Consider the following 16,665-nt stretch of genomic DNA (forward strand, 5'->3'; position numbering starts at 1 on the left):
AAAAACCCAAGTGAAATTTCAGTGACAGTGTCATACCTGATTAGCCCCGGTTCATTATACAGCTCCCTTCATCCCACCCATATTGGCAATGGAACACAGGGCCACTGAGCTACACTTCAGCCCTCAGGTTTCTTCAGCTCTCCCCACAAGCAACAGGAGATGAAGTCTTTATATAACAAAAAAGAGTGAAAATAACAGGAATCCCACTTAATTTCTTCCAACTGCCTGAGGGTTGCAGAACAGGCATTTTAATCTCTTCCTTGATTTCTGCATTTTTCACTTGTAAGAAATATAATGATATGATCAATGAAGTAATTGCAGACTCACAGATGAACAGTGCCCATTGAGATCTAGGTCAGTTAGATATTACCAAAACTTCCACTCTCTCCGCTCAGGAAGACATGTATATGTGTCATCCTGGATCCCGAGAGCAAGGCCCTAGCAGCATAAAGTTGAAATTCAGTTCTCAAAGATAAAACTCATTTCATGGTCTTATGTAGGAGAAACATCATTTAGGAGTTCACCTAAATGCTATGAATTTCTGAATCATGTGTTTTGACATTCACTGGACTACCTCAAGTTCTTCATGGCCACCCTTGAGTTTATTATCTATAGTTTCCTACTGGACTAAATGCAGGTTATATAAAAGAGCAGCAGACCCCCACATCTACTGCATCCAAGACAGAGCTGAACACTATCACCTGGTCGGTCACCTTCCTTCCTTGTGAAGCACCAGTCATGCTCTCAACAGACTATTTTCTTAAAATTCCTGAATTTTACAGTTGTTCTTCTGTAAGCAAAGCATATATTAAGCAGAGAGGCTCCCATGCCTTTACATTTGAGCAGCAACGGAGGTTGCAACGCTTTGTTAGCAGTAGCAAATATTCTTTGGGAAGCCTAGAATGATATACTCAAGGTGTGAGAAACAGGTGAAAGTCAAGAGTGGATTCTCAGGATGTCGAGGAGGCCTGTGTATGGATGACTACCACTGACTTGGAGAGTGGGTCCAGCACTTTTCTTATAATTATCACCTACATTCATCATGGACAAGAGAAGCAAGGATACCCATGAGTGACCAATGACAAGCTCTTCTAAAAGACCTATCTAATTGCTTTTGGGGAACCATCCCCCTCATTGAACATATTTTTCAAACATATGGGAATTTGGAGAATTATTTAATGCCAAATGAACTGAGATCAGCTAATTAGAGGAACCAGCACACTCACTGTGCATAAAAAGATGCCTTTTAGTCATAAATGGAAGCAGCATCAGCACTCACAACCATAATATGCTGGGTATTAGAGTGCCAGGGCTTTGTGCTAAGTGGGCACTGGGTCCCACCATAAGTGTCAAGTCAACAAACTAAAGTTTATATGTAATCCTCCTTCTCTGAAAAGCATGTCTATTGATATTTCCCTGGTGAAGGAATAAAATTTAATATCTTAATTTTTATTTACATTACTACTAATAATAATTTGCCCTTTCTGCCACATTCTATCCATGACCATCAGAGAGAATTACAAATATTAATTAAAACCCTTTACACCTCCGGGAAGACATGCAATTACTATATATAGTCTCAGAGACCTCAGTCAACAGGCTGTCAGATAAACCACCCTAACTCTTTGACTCACAACTCCTGACTTCTATTCTCAGACTGTATCTTTATTTTCTGTTACCATCAAGAGACTTCTGGCCAAATTGCTGGCTCTTGTGACATCCCAAAGAAAGATGGGGATGGAGGATAGGATGTAGGTTTAGTCACAGTTAACGATTCGGGACATTTAAGGACAAGCCTGGGGAGAGAAGCCTTTAATTGAGTGTGGACAAAGACAAAGCTTTATAAGAAAAGCTTGGATGGCATTTGCATTTTCTCACATTATGTAATATATGACAAGGGAGGATTCATGTCCCTGCTAGAAGAAAAGCCAACACACTTTTTTTTTTCTAAAATTGCTGTGAGCTAATAATAACTGCATCTATTAACAGCCGTGACTTCAGAACCATAGTATGAACTAGTTTACCTCATCACATAACTTAGAATGCTTCCCAGATTGAAAAGTCTTATCTGGGACCTTTGTTACAAAACCATTACATTGTTGTCCATCTATAGATGTATACACATACATATAAAGGGACATGCAAATATGCCTATAATTTAGATCTTCTGTGTGTTAAGATAATTTGAGATCTGGGTCTTCTCTCTGGAACTTTGTTATCGGAGTCAGCATATTTATTCAGCAATGTGTCTATGTGTCAATCAATAGATCATTTTTTAACACAAGTTTCACTGCCTAAGGAATACACACTATTGGGATTTAGGAAACTCTGGTCACAAGGCTGGTCTTCCTGCTCGGTCCTTGCCTTCCAGTCTGCTCTCAACTCAGCCTCATGCCAGTTTGCTCTGACCTTGAGGAATTGGGGCTATTTTTGCTGCTCTGCAGTACTAGGCATGTCCTCCACACAGCCATTGGGCTCCCTGTCCTGTTCAGGGCTTTGTCCAAATGACATCCACTAATGAGGCACTCCTTGCCCATGCCCTGGTAATTGGGACATTCCCTACACCAAGAGCTGACCTTTGCCTTGTTTTTGCTCAATGTGTCTAATGGACTATCCTATTTGTTCATTTGTTCTCGTGTCACCTCCAAGCTAAGATGAACTCTCCATGAGCCTAGAGATTTCAAAGTTTTCTTCATTATTATATTCTTAGTGTCTAAGAGTGGTGATGGTAACCACTCAAAATGTTTGTTGACAAGAAGAACACAGAAGCCCGTTTGAAGGGGCTCCCACTGAACAAATCTGCCATAATTTGAGACTCAAAATTAGTCAACGTACAAAGTATAAGGACACAGGAAGGTATATAAAACATACAGGAGCTACTGATATAAATAAAGAAAACTTAAAAACAACCAAACACCAAGGAATAAACAGAGAACCATCACTTAACAGCCACAGAGATTCCTGCTCTAACCTAGAATTGTAAATGATACAAACCTAGTATACATCTAGTAAGGGAAGATGTGAGGCATTCTAAAGAACTACATAGTTTTAAAGTACTCACCACAATTTACTTGGTAATTACAAAAGGAAACTATTGTTTCACATGGGTGATTTGCCATGTACAACTTGATACAAGTTGTCAACCTTAATATTGTCAGTAATTGAAGGAATAGACAGAGCACACTGGGAGATGCCACACAATTGTAAGAATTCAGCATCTCCTCTTGTGCATTACCAACTTATATCTCACAACTTATACCTCATCATTGGGAAATACAAGAGGAACTCGGCTTGCTAGAAAGCATACAACATAGTCCCTCTGCAGGTTTAATTGTCACTGTCATAAAATTCAAAGACAGAATGACTTCGGATTCAAACAGACTAAAGATAAATGCCAATGGCTCACAGACAACAAATTAGCTTACAGTTTCCATTGGCTGCAAAGAGCTTTGTTCGTTAGATAGTATTATTTTATCAATGTTAATTGTCTGACTATGATAATCATGTTGTCACATAAGACGACACCCAACCCCACAGTTAAATATGCTGATGTATTTGGGATAAAGGGACATCTTGTTCACAAAGTTTACAAATGTTTTGTTCATGTGTACACATCTGCATTTTATTCCCATGTGTAAATACATGGAGGTGGGGAGAATACAGCAATGGTACTAAATACACAGCAGCCCTTCTAAACCTCATCACAGGAGACAGAAATTCTGTTACCAGCCTCCAAGTTCTCATTAAGCTGGAAAATGTGTTGAAATGTTAAACAATGTTGAAATCGAATGCATGAATGAATGCAGCAATGAATGAATGGATATAGGAAACTAGGGGAGAATGTTTTCCAGAATTCTGTTGCAGGAAACATGGAGCTGGAATGGGACAGGGGCATTGCAGGGAGTTTTGTCTGTCCTGCAGAATAAGTAGCAACCTCCTCAAGGGCTCCGTTGCTAACACTGCTGACCTTGACATGGCTGGTGTAGCTGCTTAGACACTGTGCCTTTTAGCTCAACAGTTGCTGATCCCATACTAAACTTATAAAAGGTTGTTTTCTTCAGGCCCAGTCGGCCAGTTTCACGGTCTGAGATGAGGTTTTCATTGCTGCTCTCTGCCCTGCTGTACTCATTAATAACCACCATCCCTGTCTTCTTCCTGATGGCCTAGATCATAGATTAAGGGATTTCCCCCCTCCCCTCACCCTTCTGCACAGTATCATTCAGGAAACCAGACAGGAGAGTAATAATAGTTTTACTACGTCAGAGCCTTGGTCAATACATAATTAAGTCATATTTTAATGGAACAGACATAAAAGATAGATAGTTATCAACTGTAGTACTAAAACCAGACCCCTAAAAGCAAAGCTATTTCTAACCTTCTAGAGTTTTTAATCGGAGATATACTCTTCTCATTACTTTTATACTTTTTTTCCTTTCCATTAAAATCCATATTCTGGTCTAGGGTACTAAATGTTGCAGGGATTTTGTTGTTATCTTTCCTTGACCACAAATTTACAAAGCAATTCTCAGGAGAGAAACATCCTAGACTCTGCAGGTGGGCTGGGCTCTTCAAAGCTCCTGTTACTCACTAGTTAATCGCAAACTATGAACTCACTTACACCCTGAAAACTTTCTCTCACAATTCCTATGCAGGTTGCCAAAAAACCAAACACCTGGAAAAAACATAGGAGGTGGCAAGGAGCTGAGGAGAGAAGAAAGTGGGCAAATCTCCCATTTGTTACAGCAGACTCTGCCTTTTTTTTTTTTTTTTTTTTTTTTAATCTTCAAGAAGTTCTAAAGCAGGAACTTCTTGAATTTCTTGAGAATTTCCCAGGCAGCGTAGGTCATTCCATATTCCTGGATACCTCCAATAAAGGACTGTTCAGTGCTTGTGGAATAGAGACAGGAACTCCTACTTCTTTTACTTACAAAGTGTCCTTGGCACTAACATCTGAAAATTGTGTTGTTCTTAAGAAAATATTCAAGGAACTCTGCATATAAGAGGGAATTGGCCATTTCTCATTTTTCTAATGAGAATTCGCTGTTTAGGTCTGCATTCAATGTTTTAATTAGATCATTGGTTTGCTGACATCTAGTTTCTTGAGCTCTTTATTTAATTTGGGGTTTTGTTCCCTTCTTACCAATGGGAGAAGTGACTCTGACCTTTTGCCCTTTATGCCTATGAGTGGGACCTTTTTCCCCCTACTGGGTGGCCTCACTATGCAGCTTTGATATGAGGGTTTTATGCCTAGTCTTATTATATCTTGTCATGGTAAGTGTGGTTGAAATCATTGGGAAATCTGCTCTTTTCTGAAGGGAATGGAGACAGAGGACTCGGGTGGGGGTTGGAGGGGGGGAGAGGTCGGGTGGGAGTGGAGGGGGGAGAGCTGTGGTTGTGATGTGTTGTATGAAAAAATAATATGATCAAGTATTTAAAAAAAATAAAAGAAGGATTTGGGCTTCGGATAAATACAGGGCAGCCTCTCAAAATGGAGTTCCGGTGCTGGTCAAGCTTAATGCTTAGTGTTAAGGCCCTTTGATGTTGCTGCCATCACAGAACGTTCAACTGTAGCTGATTTTTCTTTACACCTTCATTCTGTAAGCAGCATCAATTCCTTAGCAAGGATGGCAGGTTGGAGGTTGATTAGCAATGATTGGGAAGTGATGCCACAGCTCATCACGCCGCCATTGTATTCCATTAGCTGGGAAGCACAGATTGAGAACACCGCATTAAAACAAAACCCCCGTGTACAATTCACGAGGGACCAAAGAGCATCTGTACCATTCAAGGGTTTAAAGATTTGGGTCACCCACATAGTATTATCTAAAATAGCATCACGGGAAGGAGGCAGCACAGAGGGGCATGTGGTGGGAGGAGAGTGAGATGAGCACTGGAACGGAGTCTCTGAGCTTGTTGAAATGGAGCAACACCATACCGAGAGAGATTAAGCTGTTTGCATATGTTAAACGGCTTTCGTTTACACACACATTCGTGGGGGTGTTTACCAATTAATATACTAAAGGAAGCACAAATCATGTGCAAATCACCAGTTCCTAGACACAATTTAAGGCTCATCTTTCATGCAGTGTTGGGCTTTTTAGAACTGAAATGATGCCTTGCTGGGAAGGAGTGAGGGGAGAGCGGAGAGGAGCGGATCTATGCATCACGCCGCTGTGACAGTTTTTAATATCTAGTAAGTTGTTTATTCATTTACATTTTGAATGGGGAACCAGCTTTCTCTGGAGGAAATGCGAATCTTATTTCATTTTAGTCAGGGAAGACCTAGGGAGAAATCTGGCCCAATGTCGGCATGGCTCAGAAGCAGGGATGCTGCTGGGTAGAAGGATGAGACAAAGCCAATGTCACATGTCACCTTTGAGGCAGAATTAAGAAGGGAATCTAGTACTTTATTAGTGCCTATTTTGTGTGTGTGCATGTGTGTGAGTGTGTGTATGAGTGCAAGTGCGTGAATGAGTGTATGTGTGAGTTTTCATGAATGTGTGTGTTATCAGTGTGTATGTATATTTGAGTGTGTGAGTGTGTGTATGTTTGAGTGTTTATATGTGTATGAATATATGAGTGTGTCTATCAATGTATGTTTGTGTGTATGAGTGTATGTGCTTATAGGTGTGTATGTGTAAGTATGGGTGTGTGTGTATATATAATATATATATATATGTATGTTAGTGTATATTTGTGTGTGTGTGTGTGTGTGTGTGTGTATGAGTTTGTGTGTGCTGGTGTTGGGTTTGGGCATCATGTAGTGGTAGGAGGGAGCTGCTCTGCAGGTCATGTTTGACAAGCCTAGAGTTTTATTTTAGGGAACTCTAATGATGAGCTGCCAGGGCCTCATGGATGCCAGTCAAGAGCTGAATGTTGAACTAAGCACTGCATCCCCAACGCTGGGCTTGTAAGCAAATTCTGGCATGAGAGTTGTTACTTCAGAGGAAGTTTTGTGAAGATAGAACAGGAGGGTTTGTATAGTGATCACATAGAGGCTTGAGTTTCGGTCCTGTTATTGCTGTAGCACAAACAAAGGGCTTAAAACAAGCATTTCTTACAGGTCTGCGTGGCAGAGACCCCACTAAGCTTGAAGGATTTCTTGGCCTTTTCTAGCTGCAGCGTTCTGATTTGCATTGAGGTAAGGCCCCTCCTTTCCTCTGCTAGGCAGCAGCATGAAATTCTCAGATCTCCCTGACTCTGTCTCTCCTGCCTTCTTAGACCTTTCATTACGCTCACCTGGATAGTTTGCAGAATCTCAGCTTCTCAAGGTCTTTAACATGACTCAGACCTGAAGAATCCCTTAGCAAAAGGGAAGAACATGCCCAGGACCTCGGAGCAGCATGGGGCATCTTTTAGGGAGCCATTATGTTTGGAATCCTCTGCTCCCGCTTCTTGTCCTAGATTATGTCCCAGGTATGGATTACCTAATCAAGTTGCTGCTCATTTTCAGGGATTCATGCTGCAGCTGCTGGTGGTAATAGTCTACTATCCAGAAAAGTACTCTGTGCCTGCATATAATAATGTCATGGAAATCTGGGAGGGGTTAGTGGTTCACCTTAAAGACTATACTCAGGGAGCTAGGAGGTGGATGGTTCATGTCTTTCGAGAGCCGTGTGAATCATCTCAGCATCACGGGGATAGCCTTCCTGAGGGCTGGTGTCTTCTCCTCGCATGTTTATTAGACTATAACTATGTGAAGTGGAAAGGATGATATATATTAAATATCTTAATAGGACAGGTTATTTCTACTTCCAGCATGGGTAATAAAAGAGATGGCCATACAAATAAAAATAATGATGGGACCTGGTGCCTGCTCACAATGTGCAATCAAACCCATGAACCAGCGACTTTCCCCTTATTGCATTAAGGCATACTTTCTCTTTCGCTCTATTAACAGCATTCAGAAACCATTGTTATCTTGTCAATGGCATCTTTAATTAAAGACTCCCCTGGACCACCCTAATCACTTCCCATTGTGAGCTCACTTGGGCTTCAAATGCACTTTGATTAAAATGATGGCAATTTGTATTGAGGTGTGCTTGCAGGCTGAGGTGGGGGGGTGTGAGGCAGAAAAGAAAGCAGGACTTGGTTTGGGGAGGGGGGGGGTGGAAATCTTTTCTGGAAAAAAAAAAGCAAATCTTAAATCGACAATCGATGTATGAATTTTTGTCCCTTTCTTTTCTTTCTTTTTACCTTTTTCTGTATTTCATTTTGGCATTATACTCCAACATAAATGACTTTGTGAAGAAATCATCTTGATTTTTACTGGGGAAAGTAGTATAATCTTCCACTAAAGGTGCATTAACCCCTCTAGGCCATTAAGATACTATTTGATAAATTGCTCCTTTTATTACAGCGCAAGGCAAGGGAGCCTGAAAGAGCGAATGCAGCTCCCAAATGGCAGCAATTTACTCCCCTGGCACCAGCCGAGTCCTGCTCTGTTGTGTTACTTAGGAATCACCTTTCCCCAGCAGTTCCTTAGCCTCGTTGTGGAGTTAATTAATGGCAAATCTCTCAGAAGGGATAGGGACATGCCATCAATTTGATGTACCCAGTAAGATTTTTCTAAAACCCACTTAAATGACACAGTGAGTCCAAACCCTGGAATGAGCCCCGAGCAAAGAGGGACAAGGACAGTTACACCTCTTCATCCATCACAAGCAAGCGAGGAAAGCCGGGGAGTGGATGGGGTCACAGCCCCTTCAAGGTGACTTGACCCTTGTCCTGCTAGGCTAGGCAGTCATTTTCTAACCCGAGTTCCAGCTCACTAGGATTCTACTGTTTGGGATCATATAGCAAACTCTTAATGCATAATCGACAGATAGGAGAATGGTTAGAAATGGAGATAAACACAAAAGCATTGGAGGAAGTTTGCTCTTTTTTTATCAGTATCTTGAAAGTTGACCATTAATATTATCACTGTAACCGAAGTACTTGCTTTTAAGCCCAGAATTATGATGGCATCATAGAAACAATGAAAACCACCAGAGAATACCTCTTGTTGATGTAATTACAAAATAGGGCTACAGGAGGAGGTGAGTCAGTCAGTAAAATTCTTACTGTGCAAGTGTGAGGACTTGAGTTCAGATCCACAGCACCCATGTGAGAAATGAGGTGTATGGCATGAACCTGTCAGTTCAATGCGAAAGAAGCAGAGACAGGATGGTGCTTGAATGTTGCAGGCCAGACAGTGTGGCAGAATTAATTAACTCTGGGTTCAGTGAGAGATGCTGATTCAGAAAAACAAAAAACAAAAAACAAAAAAAGCCAAAAACAGCAAAACGCAAAACCAAACCAACCAACAACAACAACAACAAAACCAAGGCAGTGAGTAATTGAGAAAGATAATAAATACGTCTGGCCTCAGAGAGATATCTATGTGTATATATGCACACATACACAGGAACATGTATACATGTATATACATGTAGGCTATATATACATACATATACACACACATACATATATATAATATAGTCTTTTATATATATACTTATATATCATCTGCAATACACATAAATCAGGACTGGGTCTTCCTAAAATTACAGGGATGTCATTACAGCTGCTAAGGCAAGAAGATCTAATGTCAAAGTATGGTTGGTGTATGGAATAAGTTTAAAGCTAATCTAGATAATTAGTGAGATCTTATTGCAAAATGAAAAGTAAAAAGATGGCTTGAGATGTGGCTCAGTGGTCAGAGCTGTTCGCTAGCATGTTTTAGGCTCTAGCGTTGCACTCTATCACATAATGAGCAAGTGAATTAGTGAAGAAGTAAATGGCATGTTATGGTTTCACTGGAGTTCTTGTACAGGACATTATTGCATTATCTTTATCCAAAATCTCCAGACAGGTAACAATGTGTCAAAGTTCAGGTCTGGAGAAGAAGAATGATCCTGGCTCTCGATGAGGCCAACCGGGGCTCAAGCAGTCTGAATTTCTGTGCTTTCCCCCAGTCTGCCATCCCAGCTCAAGTCTGACAATGCTTTTCTTTTCAGGCACTGCCTATGCTGAAGTCGGCAGTGGAATCTTGACAAGTTCTGCATGTCATCAGTACTATTTCAAGGAGCTCCGGGATGCCAGGTAGACTCTTACTTAGAAAGGCAGGATATTTCACCTTGAAGGCAGCGGGGAAGTAGATTCTGTACTGCACAGCCTCACCTTATACTTGTAAGTCAGAATCCTGTCATACCCTGTCCTGAGGGCGAACCAAAATCGTAGGTTCCCTGCCTACTCTACCCTTTCCCCACATTATGCTGGTCATTTACTTCTACTCTCTCCTTCATGTATTCTCTCTCTCACTCTCTCTCTCTCTCTCTCTCTCTCTCTCTCTCTCTCTCTCTCTCTCTCTCTCACACACACACACAAACACACACATTTTTCTCATTTTTTCTCTCACTTTTTTTTTTTTTGTTATACATTAGAGAGCTATATTTATTCCCTGGAAAGAAATTCAAAGTTGTTCCTAGAGCAACTGTTACAAGTAACTCTCAAGCGACCTTGAGCTGGCAAATCTTTCTCTGCTAATTAATCATCGGGTCCCAAGCCAGGATTGTAGGCAATATCTTCAACCCTTTCATCTCATTCACCACACACACACACACACACACACACACACACACACACACTTCTCTCTAGCCTCTTTTACCTCCTCTCCCTTGACCCCAATGTGGAGATCAGTGAGTGGATGTAAAATGTTCATGATTAGAGGCAAGCACACTCAATTGTAGAGTAGCTATAATTTATCGTCCAAACTGGCACTGCTTGCAGGCAGAAAGAAAGGACTCTACCAATAATCCCACAAGGAGGGTACTTTTATGATGTGGGCTTGCACTTTGGCGGTGGGGATGCGGCAGAACATAAATAACACCTCTGAAAGTGACCCTTGCCAGGTCCCCCAACCCAAAGCCTCATCAATCCTGGCCATCAAATCAGTTTTATCCTTTCTCCCCCGCTCCCACGGGGCAGCAGGCAACACCACTAGAGGTAGAACTCACACTTATGCCGCCTTGCTCATCCCTCCTCCTTTAGGGTTTTGTTCTGTTTGATTTCCTTATTAAAATGCACGGCAATAATGCCTATGTCTGTACATCTGTATACATACCCCGAATAGCATGATGGTCAGTTTTCATTGTCAACATGATTGGATTAAGGAGCACCTAGGGAATTAGTGAGGATGTTCTTGTGGGCATATTTGTGAGCATTTGCATGGATAACTGCACAATGAGTGTATGCACACACGAGGCCTCTGATGTTTCCTTCATACAGGAAGGTGACACTGCCAGCTTCTCTAAAGTTTTCTACAAGCTTATCCCTGAACGGCTCTCCTATCATCTGAGGCCAGGTAGTGATGGCTTTCTTAGCTGACTGAGGATGATTATAAAAATAAGGATCCTTAATCATCAGAGAAATGCAAATCAAAACAACCCTGAGATTCCATCTCACACCAGTCAGAATGGCTAAGATCAAAAATTCAGCTGACAGCAGATGCTGGCGAGGATGTGGACAAAGAGGAACACTCCTCCATTGTTGGTGGGATTGCAAGCTTGTACAACCACTCTGGAAATCAGTCTGGCGGTTCCTCAGAAAATTGGACATAGTACTACCGGAGGATCCCGCAATACCCTTCCTGGGCATATATCCAGAAGATGTCCCAACCGGTAAGAAGGACACATGCTCAACTATGTTCATAGCAGCCTTATTTATAATAGCCAGAAGCTGGAAAGAACCCAGATGCCCCTCAACAGAAGAATGGATACAAAAAATGTGGTACATTTACACAATGGAGTACTACTCAGCTATTAAAAAGAATGAATTTATGAAATTCCTAGGCAAATGGTTGGACCTGGAGGGCATCATCCTCAGTGAGGTAACACATTCACAAAGGAACTCAAATGATATGTATTCACTGATAAGTGGATATTAGCCCAGAAACTTAGTATACCCGAGATATGAGACAATTTGTAAAACACATGAAACTGAAGAAGAACAAAGACCAAAGTGTGGATACTTTGCCCCTTGTTAGAATTGGAAACAATTACCCATGGAAGGAGTTACAGAGACAAAGTTTGGAGCTGAGACAAAAGGATGGACCATCTAGAGACTGCCATATCCAGGGATCCATCCCATAATTAGCCTTCAAACAATGACATCATTGCATACACTAGCAAGATTTTGCTGAAAGGACCCTGATATAGCTGTCTCTTGTGAGACTAGGCCGGGGCCTAGCAAACACATAAGTGGATGCTCACAGTCAGCTATTGGATGGATCACAGGGCCCCCAATGGAGGAGCTAAAGAAAGTAACCAAGGAGCTAAAGAGATCTGCAACCCTGTAGGTGCAACAACATTATGAACTAACCAGTACCTCAGAGCTCTTGACTCTAGCTGCATATGTATCAGAAGATGGCCTAGTCGGCCATCACTGGAAAGAGAGGCCCATTGGACTTGCAAACTTTATATGCCCCAGTACAGGGGAATGCCAGGGCCAAAAAGTGGGGATGGGTGGGTAGGGGAGTAGGGGGGAAGGGTATGGGGGACTTTTGGGATAGCATTGGAAATGTAATTGAGGAAAATACGTAATAAAAAATATTAAGAAAAAAAAGATAAGGATTCTTAATGGGCTCCTTACAGATGAGCTGTGGTTCTCAAAGTTCTCAGTGACAGTGGACAGTAGGTGTGGGCGTGACCCAATTGCCAACAGTTTTAAGTATTGGCAGCCCCATGTGGCCCCCATTGGCAGCAGCTCCTCCTTGAACACTGGCTTGAAAAAGCTGTGGTCTATATTGCAGAGCCAGAGTTCATCTCACTTCTTGGGAATATATGACCCTTTTTCCCTCTCTCCTTGGCTTTGCCACTATTGTGGCTGTATGATTGTGTTTGTGTGTGTGTGTGTTTGATTTTTGTTTCTTGTTTTTTTTTTTTTTTGTCAAATAGACATAAGCTATAATTATTTGGGAAGAGGAATCTCAATTAAGAAAATGTCTTCATTAACTTGCCTGTAGGCAAGTCTTGATTAATGATTGATGTGGGAGGGCCTGGCATGAGGCAGGCATTGCCATTCCTGGGAAGGCAGTCTTAGATGGTACAGGAAAACAGGCTGCACAAGCCAGGGGGAGGAAGTCCACATGGTGCATTCCCACCGTTGTCTCTGCTTCAGTTCCTGTCTGCTTTCCTACCCTGTCTTCCCTCAGCGATGGATAGTGACCGGAGAGTTCTAAGATTGAAAAAACCTTTGCATCCTCAACATGCTTTTAGTTATAGTCTTTGTCACAGCAACAGAGAACAAACTAGGGCAGCCACCGTGCCCAATATTCCAAAAGGTTTTCCCTTAGATCCTGGGAGCATGGAAATGGTAAAGAAACTGATATGAAATGAGAACAGCTACCAATGCCATGTACCTATAAATGGCTCTAATTTTATAGGCACTTCTCACTGGGTCTTTGAAGAGGACAACCCAAACGAGGCTAAAATCATTTCTCAGTATGTGCTTTGTGAAGCATGATCTTATGCACATATTTATAAATGTTTTTATGTATGTGCACTTGTGTGTGTGTGTGTGTGTGTGTGTGTGTGTGTGTGTGTGTGTGTGTGTGTTTGTACATGGGTATATGGGTGTGAGCATGTGTCAAGCCCACATAAAGCTGTTGACAAAATGACAGAGCTCATCTTGGGGAAGCAAGTCCATCTTCCTTTCTCAGACTTATGGAGAGCTTTCTGTCATCCTAGCATTTGACATCACTTCATACTCTGCTACTAAAGCCAGCAGCCACTATCCATACATCTTTTAAAAAGGTGTCTCATATGACCTAGATTTCTACCTTTCCAATTTTTTTTAACCTATTAGATTACATCGTTTGATCAGAACAAAACAACCTAGTAAACAAAATGGTTAAAATATCCCATCTCCAACTAAGCCCAAATGCCAAAATATGTGTCCCTTTGTAAAGCTGTCAGCAAGATCACTTACATTTCTGATGCTGGTCTAAGCATTTGGTCTGGGATATACACATGACAGTGTAATTGGAAAAAGAAATGAATGTTTGCCTTTGGTTTCATTTTATTGCTTCTCAGAAAGCTGCCCATAATAATTTTCTGGTCCAGTTCTCTATTCTCCAGTCATGGGTGGGGCGGGCTGCAGAGAGCTGGGTGAGGAGGAGTGGCCCAATGTGACATGCAGTGTTCTTACTGTAGGATGACCAGAAAGGGCCACAACATGGGATTCTTTTATTTGAAGATCTGAATTTAACTTTTAGAAAATGATTAGAACCTGGCTAATCTGTAACGGCTGAGGTCCCCTACCAACCAAGGATATCCAAGAAAAATGTAACATGAAACAAAACAAAGCAAAAATCTAAATCCAAATGTACTAGGTGTAAATTTAGTAGCTGGGGTGAGCTTATTTGACACACTCTGCCAGAGTTACCATGGGTACAAAGCCAGTGCATCAGGAGCCTGTGGGTCAGATGATATACAGCTTCAATCCAATAATAGGAGGCTTCTCATCAGCAAATATCCTCAGAAGTGCCAATATTGGTACCATTCATTTTCTGGGGACCCCTCTCATCCCTGTGCCTGAGGACATTCTATCCCATCTTGTGAATGGGATAGTTCACGGTACTCTTTCCCCAGTCTGTAGCAAGATGTCAGCACAGTTGTATGAAAGTTGTTTAAAGCAGTGTTCTGACACCAGAGTGATTTCTACCAGGGACAAACCTCTAGATGTAGACACTCTTTAAGACTCGGCCCTCACATACATATCCCTGTATATACCAGTCATCAGGAAATTTCCCCAGAGAGAAAGACTCCACTAAGACCCTTTTCTCATCTTTTAAGATTGGACTCAGATGACATCTCCAGAAAATAACCCCCCCTTTCCTGCCTCCTTGTCTTTAAGTCTGCCCTTATAATGCATTAAGGACCTACTCTATTTTCATTATTTCTATGGCTCTTTTCACCGCCCTGATACATAGTGACTGATTTTTACCATGAAAACCCCAAATCTGAAGGGGAGACCTGGAAAGGGGAAAACATTTGAAATGTAAATAAAGAAAATATCCAATAAAAAATTCATTAAAAAAAGAAAAGAAAACCCCAAATCAGAAATGTTGCAACCCTGTAACTTTTTGAGGGCTGTTATGGTTTGTATGAGAATGACCCACATAGTCTTTGAATACTTGGTCTGATGCTGATGGAACTGTTGGGGAAAATTAGGAAGTTTGACTATGTTGGAGAAGGTATACCAACTAGAAGTGACTGTCAGAAGTGGGTGGGCTTTAGGGCTTCAAGATACTCCTACTGTCCCCAGTGCTCTCTCTGCCTTGGCTTGCAGGCTAATATGAAAGCTCTTAGTTGTTGCTGTAGCCACTGGCCAACTGCTCCCTCTGAAACCATAAACCCACGCACATATGCCCATGAAACACACATATATGTACCAACACACATACCACAGCACCATATACTCCCTCCCCCCCCACACACACACACTTATCAAACCATGAATATAGAGCTTTGTGAGATTCCTTGAATAGAAGAGATATACTGCTATAGAAATCAGGCAGAAAGCTTAGATTAATCAAATCAGAATTCTCAGCCAGTCCCCTGCTACACTGGAGATGGCGCTCAAGGAGGAATAGTGGAAATGCATGCTAAGGTGGAAAACATGGTAGACAGGAATCTAAATATAGGATAAAGCCATTTGTAAGATCCTGCTGTATTCTTGCTAGGGAAGTAGAATCAACAAATCCAATTCTCACACCCCCAAAACAAAAGAGATGAGAGGAAATGAACCAGGGCAGCCCATTTTCGCTGCGTGCTGGATTTAGAGGCAAGTTTATGCTGACAGATGGACGGCGTAAAATGAAAATGGGTTTTCAAGTGGTATGACAAAGGAAGACAGTACAATGGCCTTTTCCTGATTAGTCGGAAGATTAAAAGCCAAAGAACACGGATCCAAAGCAGCTTCTTGGCTTAGACAGAAAAATTTATCCCAGCTTAGCAAACAAAAAGGGAGCAGAGAGGCATTTGCAATTTCCAGCATTTTGCAAATAGTTTAGTGTCACTCAAAGGGTAGTAAGGATTACAGAGCAAGTAGAAGGGCCTGCAGCTTAGAGTGACCATTCTGAAGGGACACAGGATCCATCAGCAGGTTACCACACATTGAAAGGCACCATAGGGAGCAAGGGGCTTCTTACCATCCACAGTTCAATCAATAAGAAATGCATGGCTCACAGATTTTAATCTTTTTTTTTTTTTTTTTTTTTTTTTTTGAAACAGGGTTTCTCTGTGTAGCCCTGGCTGTCGTGGAACTCACTTTGTAGACCAGGCTGGCCTCAAACTCAGAAATCCGCCTGCCTCTGCCTCTCAAGTGCTGGGATTAAAGGCGTGTGCCACCACGCCCGGCTCAGATGTCAACCCTTAAAGAAACAGTTCCTGTCTGTATCCACCTTCCTAGACAGCAGAAGGAAGCACAGTCTAAATATGGATGGGCAAGTTCAGTCCACCAACATGGGATTTAAAAAGAGAAGGTGGCCCAAGGGGTGACCTCATTAGGCCAACCTGTCTTTCAAGGTTATTAGCATCTAACTTCATAGGCAGTGTTCTCTCTTATGTTAAAATTGTAGGGTGCCCTATATAATCTTTCCTTTTCAATACCTTTTGAGCATTT

At 41.7% G+C, this 16,665-nt stretch overlaps 1 protein-coding gene and 1 long non-coding RNA gene across 13 annotated transcripts in view; one reads left to right on the forward strand and one right to left on the reverse strand.

The window, feature by feature from the left end:
• The window catches only part of Unc5d (unc-5 netrin receptor D), a 572,955-nt gene that overhangs the window by 50,469 nt on the left and 505,821 nt on the right, over positions 1-16,665 (reverse strand). The window lies entirely within an intron of this gene.
• On the forward strand, positions 1,160-11,456 carry Gm32505. Of its 2 annotated transcripts, XR_870297.2 has the most exons (5): positions 1,160-6,193; positions 7,064-7,141; positions 7,222-7,416; positions 9,999-10,083; positions 11,269-11,456. It is a non-coding gene; the product is annotated as a predicted gene, 32505 (long non-coding RNA). The 2 variants fall into 2 exon arrangements; XR_378847.3 differs by lacking the exon at positions 7,222-7,416.

The sequence above is a fragment of the Mus musculus genome, chromosome 8 (assembly GCF_000001635.26).
Source record: "Mus musculus strain C57BL/6J chromosome 8, GRCm38.p6 C57BL/6J".
NCBI lineage: Eukaryota > Metazoa > Chordata > Mammalia > Rodentia > Muridae > Mus > Mus musculus.